Raw genomic sequence first — 21,096 nt, 5'->3', positions numbered from 1 at the left:
CATGTAGATAATTGTAGGGTTTTGGTTCTCAGTGTCTGGTTTAAGTGAGGGTATAGACACTGTCTGTTTTGGAGATTAGGCTCACATTAGGTTTCCTTTGAGAACGGGATAAAATCAAAGGGAAAAGTATGACAGATGATCAGGCAAAGCCCTAAAGAGCCCCCATTCATGGTGACTGAGTGACTTTATCCTTTTTTTTTTAACATTAAAGATAGAAGGAAAGCATTCCTTGGAGAATATGATGAACAAGAGAATATTTAGAGTGTTTTGTTCTTGCTTAAAGCTTATGTATTCATACAAATATAAAAACAACTTATTAGACAAGTAATAAAAATGGTAAGTGGAATAAAAATGGTAAGTGGAATGAAAATGAGTCAGTGTGAAATAGGTTTGTGTGGGTGCTGTGCCATTTTATGATCTTGCTGAGATCAAACCATGCATTGTTAGTGCTGACAAAATAAAAAAAGATGACTTCCATATCAAGTGCTGATATTGATGAATAAGTCGCACCACAGGTTACTGGCAATATTCTCTGTCCTTTCTGAAGAAGGAACAACTATAAAGCCTTTCCAAAAAGGAAATATACCATGAAATGCCTCTAAGATTTGTGTACTTTATGTAAATTATGCCTCAGTTTGGAAGAGAAAGGGGGAGAAAGAAGGAAGGAAGAGTGGAGGAAATCTCCAGTCCTCTGTATTCCGTAACTCTGGGACCAGCAAAAAGAGCAAAATGCATAGTAAAGCAATCCTCATCAGAGCCAGTTACATTCCCTGCCACCTTGGTGCTATGGGATGCCTCTGATTGTCAACCAGACTTTTTCAGATCAATTTGAGTTATTCTGCTATTTATCTATTCTAACAATGATTATGATTAAAACTGCTTTCCAGGAGGAGCCAAGATGGCGGAGGAGTAGGACAGGGAGAACACTTTCTCCCCACAAATTCATCAAAAGAGCATTTAAACGTCGAGTAAATTCCACAAAACAACTTCTGAATGCCGCAGAGGACATCAGGCACCCAGAAAAGCAATCCAACTCTTCAAAGGAGGTAGGAAAAAATATAAAAGACAAAAAAGAGACAAAAGAGGGAGGGACGGAGCTCCGTCCCGGAAGGGAGTCTTAAAAAGAGAAGTTTCCAAACACCAGGAAACCTTCACTGCCGAATCTGTGCCGAGCTTTGGAAGCACAGAGGGCAACGTAACAGGAAGAAAAAATAAATAAACAATTAAAACTCAAGATTGCGAGTCCTACGGTAACTCCCAGTGGAGAAGCAGCGCAGACGCCTGCAGGCGCCATTAACAAGCGGGGCTGGGCAGGGAGGCGCAGCGCTGGCTGCATCGCTAGAGTAAGAATCTGGCCTGAATACCCTGAGCACTATCTGAGCGAAATAATTTGGGCTAACAAACCAGACTGTGGGATATCTACTACGCGAAAAGCCAGCCCCAACCTAAGACCGCCAGGCCCGTGCACGGAACAAAGAATTGAACAGAGATAGCCGGCTGCAGACCTTCCCCCTCCGGTGATAGGCAGCCAGAGCCGAAGGGGGGCAATCGCAGCCCCAGAGAGACATTATCTATAAAACTGTAAGCAGGCTTTTTGCTAACTAAAACTTCTTGGGGTCTGGACGGTTAACATCTGCCTAAGAAGGTGCGCCGGTTTTGCGCCCAAATAACCGAGTGGCGGGGGAGGCGATAAGTCGCAGCATTGGCGCCGCCAAACACCTCATCACTTGAGCTGCTCGGACCTGGGAAGAGCACAATACTCAGGCCCAACTGAGTCTGCGCCTCTGAGGACTATCCGAGTGCCTGAACCTGAGTGGCTTGGACCTGGGAGGTACATGCAACCCAGGGCCAGCCTTGGATTGTTCCCGCGGAACAACCTAGAGCCCGAGCAGTGTGGGCAGGAGGCTACACGCGCAGTGAGCGGGCAGACCCAGTGTGGCTGAGGCACTGTGAGCGCACGCCAGTGTTATTTGCTTGCAGCATCCCTCCCTCCCTCCCACAGCGCGACTGAACAAAGAGAAGAAATACAGTTCCACCCATCAGAACACTGACACAAGCTTCCCTAACCAGGAAACCTTGACAAGCCACCTGTACAAACCCACACACAGTGAGGAATAGCCACAATAAAGAGAACTCCACAAACTGCCAGAATACAGAAAGGACACCCCATACTCAGCAATTTAAACAAGATGAAGAGACAGAGGAATAGCCAGCAGATAAAGGAACAGGATAAATGCCCACCAAACCAAACAAAAAGAGGAAGAGATAGGGAATCTACCTGATAAAGAATTCCGAATAATGATAGTGAAATTGATCCAAAATCTAGAAATTAAAATGGAATCACAGATAAATAGCTTGGAGACAAGGATTGAGAAGATGCAAGAAAGGTTTAACAAGGACCTAGAAGAAATAAAAAGAGTCAATATACAATGAATAATGCAATAAATGAAATTAAAAACACTCTGGAGGCAAATAAATAGTAGAATAACAGAGGCAGAAGATAGGATTAGTGAATTAGAAGATAGAATGGTAGAAATAAATGAATCAGAGAGAATAAAAGAAAAACGAATTAAAAGAAATGAGGACAATCTCAGAGACCTCCAGGACAATATTAAACGCTACAACATTCAATCATAGGGTTCCAGAAGAAGAAGACAAAAAGAAAAGACCATGAGAAAATACTTGAGGAGATAATAGTGGAAAACTTCCCTAAACTGGGGAAGGAAATAATCACCCAAGTCCAAGAAACCCAGAGAATCCCAAACAGGATAAACCCAAGGCGAAACACCCCAAGACACATATTACTCAAATTAACAAAGATCAAACACAAAGAACAAATATTAAAAGCAGCAAGGAAAACAAAAATAAATAACACACAAGGGAATTCCCATAAGGATAACAGCTGATCTTTCAATAGAAACTCTTCAAGCCAGGAGGGAATGGCAAGACATACTTAAAATGATGAAAGAAAATAACCTACAGCCCAGATTATTGTACCCAGCAAGGATTTCATTCAAGTATGAAGGAGAAATCAAAAGCTTCTCAGATAAGCAAAAGCTGAGAGAATTCTGCACCACCAAACCAGCTCTCCAACAAATACTAAAGGATATTCTCTAGACAGGAAACACAAAAATGGTGTATAAATTCGAACCCCAAACAATAAAGTAAATGGCAACGGGATCATACTTATCAGTAATTACCTTAAACGTAAATGGGTTGAATGCCCCAACCAAAAGACAAAGACTGGCTGAATGGATACAAAAACAAGACCCCTACATATGTTGTCTACAGGAGACCCACCTCAAAACAGGGGACACATACAGACTGAAAGTGAAGGGCTGGAAAAAGATTTTCCATGCAAATAGGGACCAAAAGAAAGCAGGAGTAGCAATACTCATATCAGATAAAATAGACTTTAAAACAAAGGCTGTGAAAAGAGACAAAGAAGGTCACTACATAATGATCAAAGGATCAATCCAAGAAGAAGATATAACAATTATAAATATATATGCACCCAACACGGAGCACCGCAGTATGTAAGACAAATGCTAACAAGTATGAAAGGAGAAATTAACAATAACACAATAATAGTGGGAGACTTTAATACCCCACTCACACCTATGGATAGATCAACTAAACAGAAAATTAATAAGGAAACACAAACTTTAAACGATACAATAGACCAGTTAGACCTAATTGATATCTATAGGACATTTCATCCCAAAACAATGAATTTCACCTTTTTCTCAAGCGCACATGGAACCTTCTCCAGGATAGATCACATCCTGGGCCATAAAGCTAGCCTTGGTAAATTCAAAAAAATAGAAATCATTCCAAGCATCTTTTCTGACCACAATGCAGTAAGATTAGATCTCAATTACAGGAGAAAAACTATTAAAAATTCCAACATATGGAGGCTGAACAACACGCTGCTGAATAACAAACAAATCACAGAAGAAATCAAAAAAGAAATCAAAATTTGCATAGAAACGAATGAAAATGAAAACACAACAACCCAAAACCTGTGGGACACAGTAAAAGCAGTCCTAAGGGGAAAGTTCATAGCAATACAGGCACACCTCAAGAAACAAGAAAAAAAGTCAAATAAATAACCTAACTCTACACCTCAAACAACTAGAAAAGGAAGAAATGAAGAACCCCAGGGTTAGTAGAAGGAAAGAAATCTTAAAAATTAGAGCAGAAATAAATGCAAAAGAAACAAAAGAGACCATAGCAAAATCAACAAAGCCAAAAGCTGGTTCTTTGAAAGGATAAATAAAATTGACAAACCATTAGCCAGACTCATCAAGAAACAAAGGAGAAAAATCAAATCAATAAAATTAGTAATGACAGTGGAGAGATCACAACAGACAACATAGAAATACAAAGGATCATAAGAGACTATTATCAACAATTATATGCCAATAAAATGGACAACGAGGAAGAAATGGACAAATTCTTAGAAAAGTACAACTTTCCAAAACTCGACCAGGAAGAAATAGAAAACCTTAACAGACCCATCACAAGCATGGAAATTGAAACTGTAATCAAAAATCTTCCAGCAAACAAAAGCCCAGGTCCAGACGGCTTCACAGCTGAATTCTACCAAAATTTAGAGAAGAGCTAACACCTATCCTGCTCAAACTCTTCCAGAAAATTGCAGAGGAAGGTAAACTTCCAAACTCATTCTATGAGGCCACCATCACCCTAATACCAAAACCTGACAAAGATGCCACAAAAAAAAAAAAAACTATAGGCCAATATCACTGATGAACATAGATGCAAAAATCCTAAACAAAATTCTAGCAATCAGAATCCAACAACACATTAAAAAGATCATACACCATGACCAAGTGGGCTTTATCCCAGGGATGCAAGGATTCTTCAATATCCGCAAATCAATCAATGTAATACACCACATTAACAAATTGAAAAACAAAACCATATGATTATCTCAATAGATGCAGAGAAAGCCTTTGACAAAATTCAACACCCATTTATGATAAAAACTCTCCAGAAAGCAGGAATAGAAGGAACATACCTCAACATAATAAAAGCTATATATGACAAACCCACAGCAAACATTATCCTCAATGGTGAAAAATTGAAAGCATTTCCTCTAAAGTCAGGAACAAAACAAGGGTGCCCACTTTCACCATTACTATTCAACATAGTTTTGGAAGTTTTGGCTACAGCAATCAGAGCAGAAAAAGAAATAAAAGGAATCCAAATTGGAAAAGAAGAAGTAAAACTCTCACTATTTGCAGATGACATGATCCTCTACATAGAAAACCCTAAAGACTCCACCAGAAAAATTACTAGAACTAATCAATGATTATAGTAAAGTTGCAGGATATAAAATCAACACACAGAAATCCCTTGCATTCCTATACACTAATAATGAGAAAACAGAAAGAGAAATTAAGGAAACAATTCCATTCACCATTGCAACGAAGAGAATAAAATACTTAGGAATATATCTACCTAAAGAAACTAAAGACCTATATATAGAAAAACTATAAAACACTGGTGAAAGAAATCAAAGAGGACACTAATAGATGGAGAAATATACCATGTTCATGGATTGGAAGAATCAATATAGTGAAAATGAGTATACTACCCAAAGCAATTTATAGATTCAATGCAATCCCTATCAAGCTACCAACAGTATTCTTCACAGAGCTAGAACAAATAATTTCACAATTTGTATGGAAATACAAAAACCCTCGAATAGCCAAAGCGATCTTGAGAAAGAAAAATGGAACTGGAGGAATCAACCTACCTGACTTCAGGCTCTACTACAAAGCCACAGTTATCAAGACAGTATGGTACTGGCACAAAGACAGAAATATAGATCAATGGAACAAAATAGAAAGCCCAGAGATAAATCCACGCACATATGGACACCTTATCTTTGACAAAGGAGGCAAGAATATACAGTGGATTAAAGACAATCTCTTTAACAAGTGGTGCTGGGAAATCTGGTCAACCACTTGTAAAAGAATGAAACTAGAACACTTTCTAACACCATATACAAAAATAAACTCAAAATGGATTAAAGATCTCAACATAAGACCAGAAACTATAAAACTCCTAGAGGAGAACATAGGCAAAACACTCTCTGACATACATCACAGCAGGATCCTCTATGACCCACCTCCCAGAATATTGGAAATAAAAGCAAAAATAAACAAATGGGACCTAATTAAACTTAAAAGCCTCTGCACATCAAAGGAAACTATTAGCAAGGTGAAAAGACAGCCTTCAGAATGGGAGAAAATAATAGCAAATGAAGCAACCGACAAACAACTAATCTCAAAATATACAAGCAATTCCTACAGCTCAACTCCAGAAAAATAAATGACCCAATCAAAAAATGGGCCAAAGATCTAAATAGACATTTCTCCAAAGAAGACATACAGATGGCTAACAAACACTTGAAAAGATGTTCAACATCACTCTTTATCAGAGAAATGCAAATCAAAACCACTATGAGGTACCATTTCACACCAGTCAGAATGGCTGCGATCCAAAAGTCTACAAATAATAAATGCTGGAGAGGGTGTGGAGAAAAGGGACCCTCTTACACTCTTGGTGGGAATGCAAATTAGTACAGCCACTATGGAGAACAGTGTGGAGATTCCTTAAAAACTGGAAATAGAACTGCCTTATGATCCAGCAATCCCACTGCTGGGCATACACACTGAGGAAACCAGAAGGGAAAGAGACACGTGTACCCCAATGTTCATCGCAGCACTGTTTATAATAGCCAGGACATGGAAGCAACCTAGATGTCCATCAGCAGATGAATGGATAAGAAAGCTGTGGTACATATACACAATGGAGTATTACTCAGCCATTAAAAAGAATACATTTGAATCAGTTCTAATGAGGTGGATGAAACTGGAGACTATTATACAGAGTGAAGTAAGCCAGAAGGAAAAACATAAATACAGTATACTAACGCATGTATATGGAATTTAGAAAGATGGTAACGATAACCCTGTGTACGAGACAGCAAAAGAGACACTGATGTATAGAACAGTCTTATGGACTCTGTGGGAGAGGGTGGGAAGATTTGGGAGAATGTCATTGAAACATGTGAAATGTCATGTATGAAACGAGATGCCAGTCCAGGTTCAGTGCACGATGCTGGATGCTTGGGGCTGGTGCGCTGGGAAGGCCCAGGGGATGGTATGGGGAGGTTGGGAGGGAGGAGGGTTCAGGATGGGGAGCATGTGATTTTTTTAAAAGTAATAAAGAGAATTAAAAAAAAAAAAAAACTGCTTTCCAAACATTTTTACAGCTCTACCATTCATTCACTGTTTGAATCAAGAAGTAGGGTGAACAGCCATCTGGGTTTGCCTGGAAATTTCTGTGTTTTAGCTATGAAGTCCAATAGTTTGGGAACTGCTTACTCAGTCTTGAGTCAGTCAGCCAACCTCATCACCCTTATTAGAATCAATCTTTTCTTTTGTCTTAAAAGATCTTGGGGATTCTAGTGTCTTAAAAAAAAACAACCTAAATTTATCAAATATCTACAAGTGAAGAAGACAGAAGACATTGTCACTGTCTTCAAGGAGTGCACACATACAAAAAAATGAAAAAAGGAACATGATGGGACATTAATAGAATATGAGGCAGGTATGCTATAAGAAATACATAAACCAGATATTCCAAAAGCACAGAGAATGGAAAGATTTATTCCCCCTCAGGAAATGAGAAAGTTTTCATAGCTGAAGGTAGTTGCTGCTACTGCTGCTAAGTCGCTTCAATCGTCTCAGACTCTGTGCGACCCCATAGACCCGTATAGCCATAGACCCCCTAGCCCACCAGGCTCCCCCATCCCTGGGATTCTCCAGGCAAGTACACTGGAGTGGGTTTCCATTTCCTTCTCCAATGCATGAAAGTGAAAAGTGAAAGTGAAGATGCTCAGTCGTGTCCGACTCTTAGCGACCCCAAGGACCGCAGCCTATCAGACTCCTCCGTCCATGGGATTTCCCAGGCAAGAGTTCTGGAGTGGGTTGCCATTGCCTTCTCCGAAGGTAGTTGAGCTGAGTCTTAAAGGATGGACAGATACATAACAAAAAGGCATTTAGAGGGTCTTCCTTGGTGGTCTAGTGGTTAACACTCCTTGCTCCTAATACAGACAGCCTGGGTTCAATCAACTTGCAGAGCTAAGATTTCACATTCTGCATGCCATTTGGTGCAGCAAGAACAAACAAAACAACAACAGTAACAACAAAAGCATATAGAATGGGTGGAGCAAACTCCCCAAAGTAGGAAAGTACCTGGAGTTGTCTGGTTTGGCTATAACGTATGTGGAGTTTCTAAAGGGCTCGGTGAGAGATTTAACTGAAAAAAGTGGGCTAAAGTCAAATCCCTGCAAGCCTTCAAAGGCCATGCTGTTGCCTCTATCTGGAAATTCACTCCCTTTCCTTGAATATCTAAATTTCACATAGTATTTATCCATCATGGGGAATGTTAATTTCTTCAAATACTTCTTTGGCTGCCTTTACTACTAGACCGTGAGCTACTTCAAGGCAGGAACTAAACCTATGTACATCCAATGTATCACATGTCTCAGTTCATTTCAGTCGCTCAGTTGTGTCCAACTCTTTGCAACCCCATGGACTGCAGCATCCCAGGCCTCCCTGTCCATCACCAACTCCTGGAGTTTACTCAGACTCACATCCACTGAGTTGGTGATGCCATCCAACCATCTCATCCTCTGTCATCCCCTTCTCCTCCTGCCTTCAATCTTTTCAGCATCAGGGTCTTTTCAAATGGGTCAGTTCTTTGCATCAGGTGGCCAAAGTATTGGAGTTTCAGCTTCAGGATCAGTCCTTCCAATGAACACCCAGGACTGATCTCTTTTAGGATGGACTGGTTGGATCTCCTTGCGGTCCAAGGGACTCTCAAGAGTCTTCTCCAACACCACAGTTCAAAAGCATCAATTCTTTGGCATCAATCTGAAGAATTGATCAGATTCTTGATTTGTCTACTGAATAATAAATCTAAAGGAAAGTGTGTGTGCTTAGTCATGTCCAACTCTTTGCAACCTCAGGGACAATAGCCCACCTGGCTTCTCTGTCCATGGGATTTCCCAGGCAAGAATATTAGAGTGGGTTGCTATTTCTAACTCTAGGGGGTCATCCCATCCCAGGGATCGAACTTACATCTCTTTGTCTTCTGCATTGGCAGGCAGATTCTTTACAACTAGTGCCACCAGGGAAGCCCATTAAATAAAAGAATCTCAGTGGATGTTTGCTCAATTTATGAATAAACAAATGAATTAAAGTAAGAGATTCTTATAAGAAGTTGAGACTTTTTTAGTAGACATTCAGTTCAATTCAGTCACTCAGTCATGTCCGACTCTTTGCAACCCCATGAACTGCAGGACACCAGGCCTTCCTGTCCATCACCAAGTCCCGCAGTTTACTCAAACTCATGTCCATTGAGTCAGTGATGCCATCCAGCCATCTCATCCTCTGTCACCCCCTTCTCCTCCTGCCCTCAATCTTTCCCAGCATCAGGGTCTTTTCAAATGAATCAGCTCTTCCCATCAGGTGGCCAAAGTATTGGAGGTTCAGCTTCAACATCAGTTCTTCCAATGAACACCCAGGATTGATCTCCTTTAGGATGGACTGGTTGGATCTCCTTGCAGTCCAAGGGACTCTTAAGAGTCTTCTCCAACATCACAGTTCAAAACCATCAATTTTTCGGCACTCAGCTTTCTTTATAGTCCAATTCTCAAATCCATACATGACTACTGGAAAAACTACAGCCTTGACTAGATGGGCCTTTCTTGACAAAGTAATGTCTCTGCTTTTTAATATGCTGTCTGCTGCTGCTAAGTCACTTCAGTCGTGTCCAACTCTGTGCAACCCCGTAGATGGCAGCCCACTAGGCGCCCCTGTCCCTGGGATTCGCCAGGCAAGAACACTGGAGTGGGTTGCCATTTCCTTCTCCAAAGCATGAAAGTGAAAAGTCAAAGTGCAGTCACTCAGTGGTATCCGACCCTCAGCGACCCCATGGACTGCAGCCCTCCAGGCTCCTCTGTCCATGGGATCCTCCAGGCAAGAGTACTGGAGTTGGGTGCCATTGCCTTCTCCGAATATGCTGTCTAGGTTGGCCATAACTTTCCTTCCCAAGAGTAGGCGTCTTTTAATTTCATGGCTGCAATCACCATCTTCAGTGATTTTGGAACCCAGAAAAATAAAGTCAGCCACCATTTCCACTGTTTCCCCATCTATTTGCCATGAAGTGATGGGACCAGATGCCATGATCTTAGTTTTCTGAATGTTGAGCTTTAAGCCAACTTTTTCACTTTCTTCTGTCACTTTCATCAAGAGGCTCTTTAGTTCTTCACTTTCTGCCATAAGGGTGGTGTCATCCGCATATCTGAGGTTATTGATATTTCTCCCGGCAATCTTGATTCCAGCTTGTACTTCCTCCAGCCCAGTGTTTCTCATGATGTGCTCTGCATATAAGTTAAATAAGCAGGGTGACAATATACAGCCTTGACATACTCCTTTTCCAATTTGGAACCAGTCTGTTGTTCCATGTCCAGTTCTAACTGTTGTTTCCTGACCTGCATACAGATTTCTCAAGAGGCAGATCATGTGGTCTGGTATTCCCATCTCTTTCAGAATTTTCCACAGTTTATTATGATCCACACAGCCAAAGGCTTTGGCATAGTAGACATTAGGAAAATATATATTTAAAAAATAGACTCAAGAAGCTGTATTTAGGATGATTTTTCTGGAAGGAATGTATAGAAATAGTTCGAAATCAGGGCAGGGTTGAGACTGAGAGAACAGTCAATCTTGATATAATTAGAGAAGGAAAGAGAAGTGTTTCAGGGGGAAAAAACAAACAAACAGTAATTCAGATATAGGATGTATGATAAACTTAGTAATGGAAAGGAAACACCCATAAATGGATTTCAAGCCTGAATGACAGGATAACTATACGTAATATAACTAAAAAACACTGGAGCAAATTCAGTTTTGTGCAAGACAGAGAGCTTAGTTTCAAGTAATTGACCATGAAGGTGTGAAGGAACATTCACATGGAGATGGACATTAGGAGCATAGGAGAGGAGTAGTGGCTAGAGACGTGGATTTTGGAGCTGAACTCATACAAACATGAGCCAATTAAATAACTGATGGGCCTTCCCCAGTGGTTCAGTGGCTAATACTCCGAGCTCTCAATGCAGGGGGCCCAGGTTCAATCCCTGGTCAGGGAACTAGATCCCACATGCAGCAACTAAGAGTTTGCATGTGGCAACTAGACCCAGTGCAGTCAAAGAAATAAATAAAAATAAAATATTAGAAATAAATAAATAAGATAACTAAAGAAGAAATAACAGTGAGAAAGAAATATGAAGCAAAAATGAAATCTTTGTGGGTAACTAAGTTTATAATAGAGGAGGTGGAGAAGATTCCATGAAAAGAGGCTCCAAGAAGACTTAAGTAGAAGTTATCGTCTGATACACAGAGCGTTCCACAAGTAAAGAAAGCCAGTTAACGTCAAAAAAAGCTTCTGGATCTGGCAGTAGGAAATCTACAGATGACTGCTTAGTGTATAAATTCCATGGAGTGACAAGGAACAAAAACCAGATTGTTAAGGGCAAAGAACACGAAGGATTTTCACAAATGGGGTCAATGACCTTTTGAGAAGTTTGCCGGGAACTCAAGAGGGAAAGAAGCTGGCAATCCAAGGGGCAGAGCAGTAGAGGTAATATTTTTGCTCTATTTTAAGAAAAAAAATTGGATATGTTTTTAGTCTTATGCATTAGTGGAGTGAAAGAGATTGATTTCAGGAAAGGATGGAAGTAATTAATAGAGCCTTGGAAAACTAGATGACATGCAGGTAGAGAGAAAACATACAGATTTTATTTTGACTATAGATTTTATTTAAGTTTCTGGACAGACATTTTGACATACACACACATAGTTCATTCCCAACAAAAAAACTTTAAAAGAACATTATTGAAACTCTTTTTCTTGTTATACCCACAAATGCACATGAAAACATCTGCATCAAATTTTCAACTAAAGTCAAAAATATATATGGTTACTCATGTTTATTCTAACAGATCTGGCTCTTATTAGTCAGTTATTTCATCTTTATTGAAGGTCTTTAGAACGTATAACATTGTCACTACCTTTGACTGGCTTTATTAGGCCTTCAAGAGACAAAATATATGTCAACAAAAAAAGCAGTGTATTTCCCTTTTTCATGGCTGTGAATATCCATTTTGTAGCTAAACACTGAACACCAATTCCACTAAGAATAAAAGAAGGAAATGAATACATCATATTATATAACACTTATTATTGCACTTCTCTTGTAAAAGATAATCATTCATTATTTTACCTTAATCATTTGGTTTTGATTTAAAAATTTAGTTTATTAAGCATGTCTGTCTGTCAGTTGCTTAGTCATGTCCGACTCTTTGCGACCCCATGGACTGTAACCACCAAGCTTCTCTGTCCATGGGATTTCCCAGGCAAGAATATTGGAGTGGGTAGACATTTCCTGACCCAGGGATTGATCCAGGTCTCCTGCATTGCAGGCAGATTCTTTACTGTTTGAGCCACCAGGGATGCCGTTATTTAGTATAAGCTGCAGATTTCTTTTTCTGAGAAAATCAAATAGGATGCTATACAGACAAAATTTAAGCATAAAAAACTCCAGAAGAACACAAAATAAATTAGTAAATGTTACCCATGGTGAGAAGGGTTATAGAACTGTATTCTACAGAATAATATAGAATATATTCCTCTAAATATCTTTTCTTTAAAAACATATGTATGCATTTATCTATTTGGCTGCACCAGGTCTTTGTTGCAGCATGTGAGACCTTTTCACTGTGGCATACAAACTCTTCAGTTGTAGCATGTAGGATCTAGTTCTCTGCCTATGGATTAAACACATGCCCCTGCATTGGGAGTATGGAGTCTCAGCCTCTGGACCACTAAGCATGTTCCCAAATATAGCTTTTCAATGCTGTTTCATTTGTTGAACTATTTTGCTACACTATCTATTCATAAAGTAAATACAAAGTATAAAAGAAAACAACACAGTTATCCAGTTGAATTCTCATTAGCTCACCTTGCTTCCATCAAAGCACAATATTCTGGATAAAACCAATGATCATTCTTTGTAGCAGAAGGTTAAGCAGGATACTAGGTAATGAATGTATCAGCTGTTCTTTTTTTATCAAGGTACAGTTTTCCATAATAGCATGTACCCAAGTACCTTGTAATGTAATAATAAAAATTTTTAGGACGTTGGAAACCCATTCCTTCAGGATGACTACCTTAAATGTAATCATATACAGACCATTCAGTTAAAAAATCATTGCTGTATCTCACACATTCAAACCATTAAAATGGACTTGTTGCAGCGTAAGAAAGCTGAGCATTGAAGAACTGATGCTTTAGAATTGTGGTACTGGAGAAGATTCTTGAGAGTCCCTTGGATAGCAAGGAGATCAAATCAGTCAATCCTGAAGGAAATCAACCCTGAATAATCATTAGAAGGACTGATGCTGAGGCTCTGATATTTTGGCCACCTAATGTGAAGAGCTGACTCACTGGAAAAGAACCTGATGCTGGGAAAGACAGCAGGCAGGAGGAGAAGGGGGTGACAGAGGACGAGATGGTTGGATAGCATCACTGACTCAATGGACATGAGTTTGAGCAAACTCTGGGAGATAGCAAAGGACAGGGAAGTCTGGTGTGCTCCCGTCCATGGAGTTACAAAGGGTTGGACATGACTTCAGTTCAGTTCAGTTCAGTTGCTCAGTCGTATCTGACTCTTTGTGACCCCATGAACTACAGCAAGCCAGGCATCCTTGTCCATCACCAACGCCCAGAGTCTACCCAAACTCATGTGAATTAAGTTGGTGATGCCATCTAACCATCTCATCCTCTGTCATCCCTTTTTCCTCCTGCCTTCAATCTTTTCCAGCTTCAGGGTCTTTTCAAATGATTCAGCTTTTCACATCAAGTGGCCAAAATATTGGAGTTTCAGTTTCAACATCAGTCCTTCCAATGAATACCCAAGACTGATTTCCCTTAGGATGGACTGGTTGGATCTCCTTAGTCTAAGGGACTCTCAAGAGTTTTCTCCAACACCACAGTTCAAAAGCATCAATTCTTCGGTACTCAGCTTTCTTTTAGTCCAACTCTCACATCCATACATGACTACTAGAAAAACCATAGCCTTGACTAGACAGACCTTTGTTGACAAAGTAATGTCTCTGCTTTTTAATATCCTGTCTAGGTTGGTCATAACTTTCCTTCCCAGGAGTAAGCGTCTTTTAATTTCATGGCTGCAATCACCACCTGCAGTGATTTACTGCCTGAATAACATCCTTGCAGTATATACTCAAATGCATACCTCTAAGAGACTAAGAGAGAACCAAAAGTGCATGATGTTCATGAGGATGGGGTTGCAGCAAAAACAAATAAGTGAAGAGCCTTTGGCACATATTAGCCAAGCAGTCTTGCAAGAGTTAATCTTGGTTATTCTTTAGCTATTACTACTAATAACATTTATAGCTGTACTTATCCTTCACAAAGCTAATTACTCTCTGACTCTGTTTAAATTATATCCTAGAGAAGGAAATGGCAACTCACTCCAATATGCTTTCTTAGAGAACCCCATGGACAGAGGAGCCTGGCAGGCTACAGTATGTGGGGTCGCAAGAGTCGAACATGACTTAGTGACTAAACCACCACAACCACAGTATAAATTAGACTCTGCACCTGGCATTCTTCTCCCTCTACCCACCCTTGTAGGATCCTACATCTCAAAAGGTACACCAGACCAGCTTGCTGAGCCATCTGACACCTGCTTTTGGCTGTAAACTTGCAGGAAAAAAAAAAATTACACAAGACCTTCATGAAAATATGAAACCTCTCCCTATTCCCCAGGGCAGGGAGCCCAGTTCTTGAGGTAATAGCCTTCTGTGTACTCCCTTTTTCCAGGCAAAGACAAAACCATATTTCTATTTTCTCCAAATTCTGTCTCTGTATTTTTTTTATTTGGCTCCAGGGGACAGGGGGCCAAAATTTCAGCAACAGTGGCTGAATCTGCATAGATTATTATTGCTCTTGAAAACTGGGGGAAGGACTGTCCCTGACTCCACAAGAAAGGAACAGAGGGGTCAGAGGCTGGTAGGAAATGTCAGCTCTTGAGAGCAGAAAAATGGAAGAGAAATGTGTGACAATCAATCCCTAGGCCATGTCCCTAGAGAGATCAGGGCCATCATTAGAAAGTTAAATTTCTAGCAGATAACAGCAAAGTGCTTTTATTTTTATGGTTTATCCAAGAGAAGCCTGTTTACAATGACCTTTGAAGAAAGTCTTCCTGATGGAAAGAAATCATGTGGCAAAGTACAAAAGAGCAAGGGAAGGCCAAGGGGCATTTCCATTCCTAAAGCTGACTTTGTGTGGTTCTGATACTTCTTTGAATCTGGTACAGTCAATTGTCCCCTAGAAACGAAAAATCTCTTAGCTCTGGACATCTCCCCATTGTAGCTTCTTCTTTCTCTTTTCATTTCATAGACTTGTCAGACAAGCTGCCTCAGCCTCCAGAGAGTATTTCAAGTAGTGGAGAAAGTATGTGCAAAGGGCTGATATAGGAGTTCATTTGGAGAATGAACAAAGAGAAAACTAATGTTTCCAGCAGCATGCAAGACACAAGAGGAGTCAGGTCAAAGCCGTGCAAGAACTGTGTACCACTTAGACTTTATTCAAAAATCAACAGAAGTCACTAAATACTTTTAAAATGTTCAGCAGTAAGAATTCTTTCCCCAAAGCTACAGTCTTGAAAACTCATAGGGACAGAAGAAGGTTGAGGAGGTAAGTGGAAAGGTAAGTGGAGAAAAGTGCAAGAAATCAACTTGGAAATTGATTTCTCAGAAATCTACACCTAATGCACAGTTCAATTAATAACACTTATTAGTCTCTAGATCCCTAAAACTAAGTGTGTTTTGTTTGTTTAGTTGCTAAGTCATGTCCAACTCTTTTGGGACTCCATGGACTGTAGCCCACCAGGTTCCCCTATCCATGGGATTTCCTAGGTAAGAATATTAGAGTGGACTGCCATGGCCTCCTCCAGGGAATCTTCCTGACTCGGGATGGAACCCATGTCATCTCTTGCAGCTCCTGCATCGCAGGTGGATTCTTTACCACTGAGCCACAAGGGAAGTGCCGAACTAAATATACTATTACTCAAAGTGTATTTACTCAGTCTATGTCTGACTTTTCTTGTGGGCAAAGTGGCCCCTGAACACTTAATTCTGAGCTTGATTTTTTTCTGAATTTGATAGCCCTGAGTCTGTTCACTGTCTTCACTTTTGGAAAGCAGTGCAGTCAGCCTGGCAAAGGCTTATGCAAGTTGCCAGGAGTGGAAAGTGACATGAAAGAAATTAAAAACACGTACTTTGCTTTCCTTTTAAAATTACAATCAAATTCTAATCTTGTATGTTCCAAAGAAGGAACATACATTGGTAAATGTGATATCTGTTTCTTTTTGAAGGTGTGACAGCACTGAATTAGGGCAAAATTGACCTATGTGTTTGTTCTGATGTTACTGGGTTTTCAGAAGGTACTGGAAGAAGTTTGTGGGTGAACAAATGAATGCAATGACTTCCTTTTAGTTTTTCGGGACAAAGAATATGTGTTCACATGAAAAGATGCTCAACATCACTCATTATCAGAGAAATGCAAATCAAAACCACTATGAGGTACCATTTCACACCAGTCAGAATGGCTGCGATCCAAAAGTCTACAAATAATAAATGCTGGAGAGGGTGTGGAGAAAAGGGAACCCTCTTACACTGTTGGTGGGAATGCAAACTAGTACAGCCACTATGGAGAACAGTGTGGAGATTCCTTAAAAAACTGGAAATAGAACTGCCTTATGATCCAGCAATCCCACTGCTGGGCATACACACTGAGGAAACCAGAAGGGAAAGAGACACGTGTACCCCAATGTTCATCGCAGCACTGTTTATAATAGCCAGGACATGGAAGCAACCTAGATGTCCATCAGCAGATGAATGGATAAGAAAGCTGTGGTACATATACACAATGGAGTATTACTCAGCCATTAAAAAGAATTCATTTGAATCAGTTCTAATGAGGTGGATGAAACTGGAGCCTATTATACAGAGTGAAGTAAGCCAGAAGGAAAAACACCAATACAGTATACTAATGCATATATATGGAATTTAGAAAGATGGTGACAATAAACCTGTGTATGAGACAGCAAAAGAGACACTGATGTATAGAACATTCTTATGGACTCTATGGGAGAGGGAGAGGGTGGGAAGATTTGGGAGAATGGCATTGAAACATGTAAAATATCATGTATGAAACGAGATGCCAGTCCAGGTTCGATGCATGATACTGGATGCTTGGGGCTAGTGCACTGGGACGACCCAGAGGGATGGTATGGGGAGGGAGGAGGGAGGAGGGTTCAAGATGGGGAACACATGTATACCTGTGGCGGATTCATTTTGATATTTGGCAAAACTAATACAATTATGTAAAGTTTAAAAATAAAATAAAAAAAAGAATATGTGTTCAATGAGGAAATGACCAAAAATTAAATATCTCAAAAAGATGGCATTTCCTCCACTCACTCTCTCTCTCTGTGCCTCAGCCTCTCTTTCCATCTCTCTGTGTGTGTGTGCTCCTGCATGTAAATAATGCACAATACTGTAAAGATACTTTACAATACTGTAAAGATAACTCATCTAGTAGCTTGGACAGCCTATATGTTATTCCCATGAAATCCTGTTTGGCCAGCTGCTCTATTCCAGATTGCAAACCTCCCCTTAGTGCAAGTGCTTTTTCTCTTCTTGCTTCTTCAGCCAATCCTCCCCAGCATATAAATCCTTGTTTAATGCACATCTCCTCCTTCAGGCTTCAGACTGAGGCAAAATTCTTGCTTTCCCTTAGCTCAATGGATGCTATTGTTCTGCACTCATTCTACACTGGATGTAACTGCTTTGCATTGTTTTGAAATACTAGCTTATACATCTTGTTTGCTCAGACACTAAAGTTAAGAGAAGTCTAACACTTCTTGGGAATTCTTCTCATAATGGATGATAGATGTTCAAAAAGTACCAGTTGCTTAACTGATTAAAATATAAATGTGGTCGCTTCAGTTTCACTCATAGAATCAAGCTGAGACTACAAGCTGAGATAGATCTCTTCAGGTTAAAAAATTTTAAAAAGCACTTCTTATTAAGTAAAATCATTGCAAAAGAAAACACAAGGTTTCAGAGGATTTTTTGTGACTAATAAGTGGGTTAAGGATACAGTATTTCACAGCTATCTCCATTTCCACACTATCTGGCTGTATTTGGCAAGCAATGAGCTTCACATGTTTAAAGTATACAGTTTTTAAAGTACAAACATAGATAGATATTGTCAGGGGAAGTGGAAAATTCCCCCTCTATCCCTCTTGAGTCCTTGTGGCTGTATTAATAATAACATTGACATGACACATTAATAGGAGAAAAAGAAATGTGAGTCATGTGCACAAATATAGAAATACGATGGAAGAAGCAGTCAAAGCAGACTGCTTTTATACTTTTTAGACAAACAATAAATTTGTGAGAAATTGACAAAGACACTTGGGCTTTGGGTACTTAATTAGTGAAGAATTTAAACAGAGTTTGGGCTTCGATAAATTAAAGAAGTAACAAGGTTTGTTTAAATTGGTTTATTGGACTTCCCTGGCAATCCAGTGGTTAAGATTCTGCACTTGAACTGCAGAAGGCACTGGTTTAATCCTTGGTCTGCAAGCTTAAATCCCACATGCCACAAAGCACAGTCTTCCCACACCCACCTCAAAAAAAAAAAAAAAATTAAATAAGCTTCTCAGCCTTGAATTTCCTGTCTCTGGTGATAAGGAGGACCTTCTACCTCCAGATGCAGGGAGGGCCCCTTTCTTGCTTTCAAGGAGACAGAGAGAAGGTCCAATGTCCTCTTACATTGTCTCTTTCTTAAGTAACTTTGAAAGTGAAAGTGTTTGTCACTCAGTCGTGTCTGATTCTTTGCGATCCCATGGACTGTAACCTGCCAAGATCCTCTGTCCATGGGATTTCCCAGGCAAGAATACTGGAGTGGGTAACCATTCCCTTCTCCAGGGGATCATCCCAACTCGGGGATCAAACCCAGGTCTCCCAGATTGTAGATTGATTCTTTAATGTCTGAGTCACCAAGGAAGCCTCTAAGCAACTTTAATGGAAAATAATTAATATGCCATTGATGCATGTTTGGGGTAGCCAGTCCTGGGACCCAGATAGATATAGATATATAAACACACATATGTTTGGAGGTTATTCTTCTTCCTCTAAATACTTAAGGCAGAAAGTAAAGTAAGATCATTTATTTATAACTTGTCTTCTAATATAGCATTTAATTCCATACATTTCCTGCTAATGACTGCTTATATCTCTAGGAAACCATCTTCATAATCAATATAAAGGATATATACATTACCTCCAAATGACTAATGATGCTGCTGCTGCTGTTGCTAAGTCGCTTCAGTCGTGTCCGACTCTGCGAGACCCTATGGACAGCAGCCTACCAGGCTCCCCGTCCCTGGGATTCTCCAGGCAAGAATACGGGAGTGGGTTGCCATTTCTTTCTCCAATGCATGAAAGTGAAAAGTGAAAGTGAAGTCACTCAGTTGTGTCTGACTCTTCGAGACCCCGTGGACTGCAGCCTACCAGACTCCTCTGTCCATGGGATTTTCCAGGCAAGAGTACTGGAGTGGGTTGCCATTTCTTTCTCCAATGCATGAAAGTGAAAAGTGAAAGTGAAGTCATTCAGTCGTGTCTGACTCTTCGTGACCCCATGGACTGCAGCCTACCAGACTCCTCTGTCCATGGGATTTTCCAGGCAAGAGTACTGGAGTGGATTGCTATTTCCTTCTCCGTGCACACACATAAATTTATTTTATTTGGGTTTGCTGCTCTTCATATAATTGGAAGCATATGTTATATACCCTATGTGTAGATTCTGGTATCTTTCACTTTATGTCATATTTTTGAGAATAATCTGTAGTATTCCACATATTAGTAATTCATGTTTTTATTTTTTCCATCATCAATAAGTAGAACTCTGCCCCAGAGCTCTGGCCAAGTGCTTTGTCCCAATCAAAACTCTTTTCTTTTCTCAAAAAGTAACCATTTTCTTAACTTTATGGTTTTCAATTTTAATTTTAATGGAGTGTAACTGATTTACAATGTGTTAGTTTCATATAAGCCATTATATTTGGGGAGAGCTTGTAATGTAGCAGTCGATGAAACAAGTCTAGAAACACTGACATCTTGGTAACAGTAAGCATCCCTGGTGTTCATATTGTCACCTTGAAATTTCACTTCACACTAAAAGAAGCCAAGGATTTTTTACTTTTTTTTTTTTTTTTTTTTAGAAATGGCTGATTCCATTTCTGGGGCATGAAACAGAACAACTCACATGGATGGAAAGTTGATGCTGTCACCTAGCAGCTCAGCTAGAGCTGTCAGCCAGCGTCTTGGTTTTCTAAGCAAAGTGATTCAGTTATACATATGCATATGTTCATTCCTTTTTATATTCTTTTCTCATATAAGTTATCACAGAATATTGAGTAGAGTTCCCTGTATTATTCAGTAGGTCCTGGTCGGTTATCTTATATATAGCAGTATGTGTGTTTATTCATCCCAAACTCCTGATTTATCCCTCCCCTGCCACCATATTTTCTCTTTGGCAACCACAGTTATGCTATGTCTGTGAGTTTGTTTCTGTTCTGTAAAAAGTTCATCTGTATCATATTTTAGACTCCACATACGAGTGATATCATAAGATACTTGTCTTTCTCTGACTTACTTCACTTAGTATTACAATCTCTAGGTCTGTGTTGCTGCAAATGGCATTAGCTCATTCTCTTTTCTATGTGAGTAATATTCTGCTCTCTCTTTCTTTCTCTTTCTCTGAGGATCATCACCTAAATAAATAGGGTTGTAAAATGGTGATACTTTTTATCATTTTATTCTCATGAAATGCTTCCCTCATA

The 21,096-nt window shown here is 39.8% G+C and overlaps 1 long non-coding RNA gene across 2 annotated transcripts in view; it reads right to left on the bottom strand.

Moving 5' to 3' along the window:
* Positions 1–19,729, bottom strand: part of LOC138988880 (uncharacterized) — a 69,783-nt gene extending 50,054 nt beyond the window's left edge. For both annotated transcript variants that reach the window (XR_011465106.1, XR_011465105.1), the window contains exon 1: positions 19,539–19,729. This is a non-coding gene — a long non-coding RNA (uncharacterized lncRNA). The remainder of the gene's footprint in view (positions 1–19,538) is intronic.
* Between the last annotated feature and the right edge of the window lie 1,367 nt (positions 19,730–21,096).

Source organism: Bos mutus, chromosome 8 (genome assembly GCF_027580195.1).
Source record: "Bos mutus isolate GX-2022 chromosome 8, NWIPB_WYAK_1.1, whole genome shotgun sequence".
Taxonomy (NCBI): domain Eukaryota; kingdom Metazoa; phylum Chordata; class Mammalia; order Artiodactyla; family Bovidae; genus Bos; species Bos mutus.
Note: the sequence above shows the minus strand (reverse complement) of the source record. Positions and strands in the feature narration are given on the sequence as shown.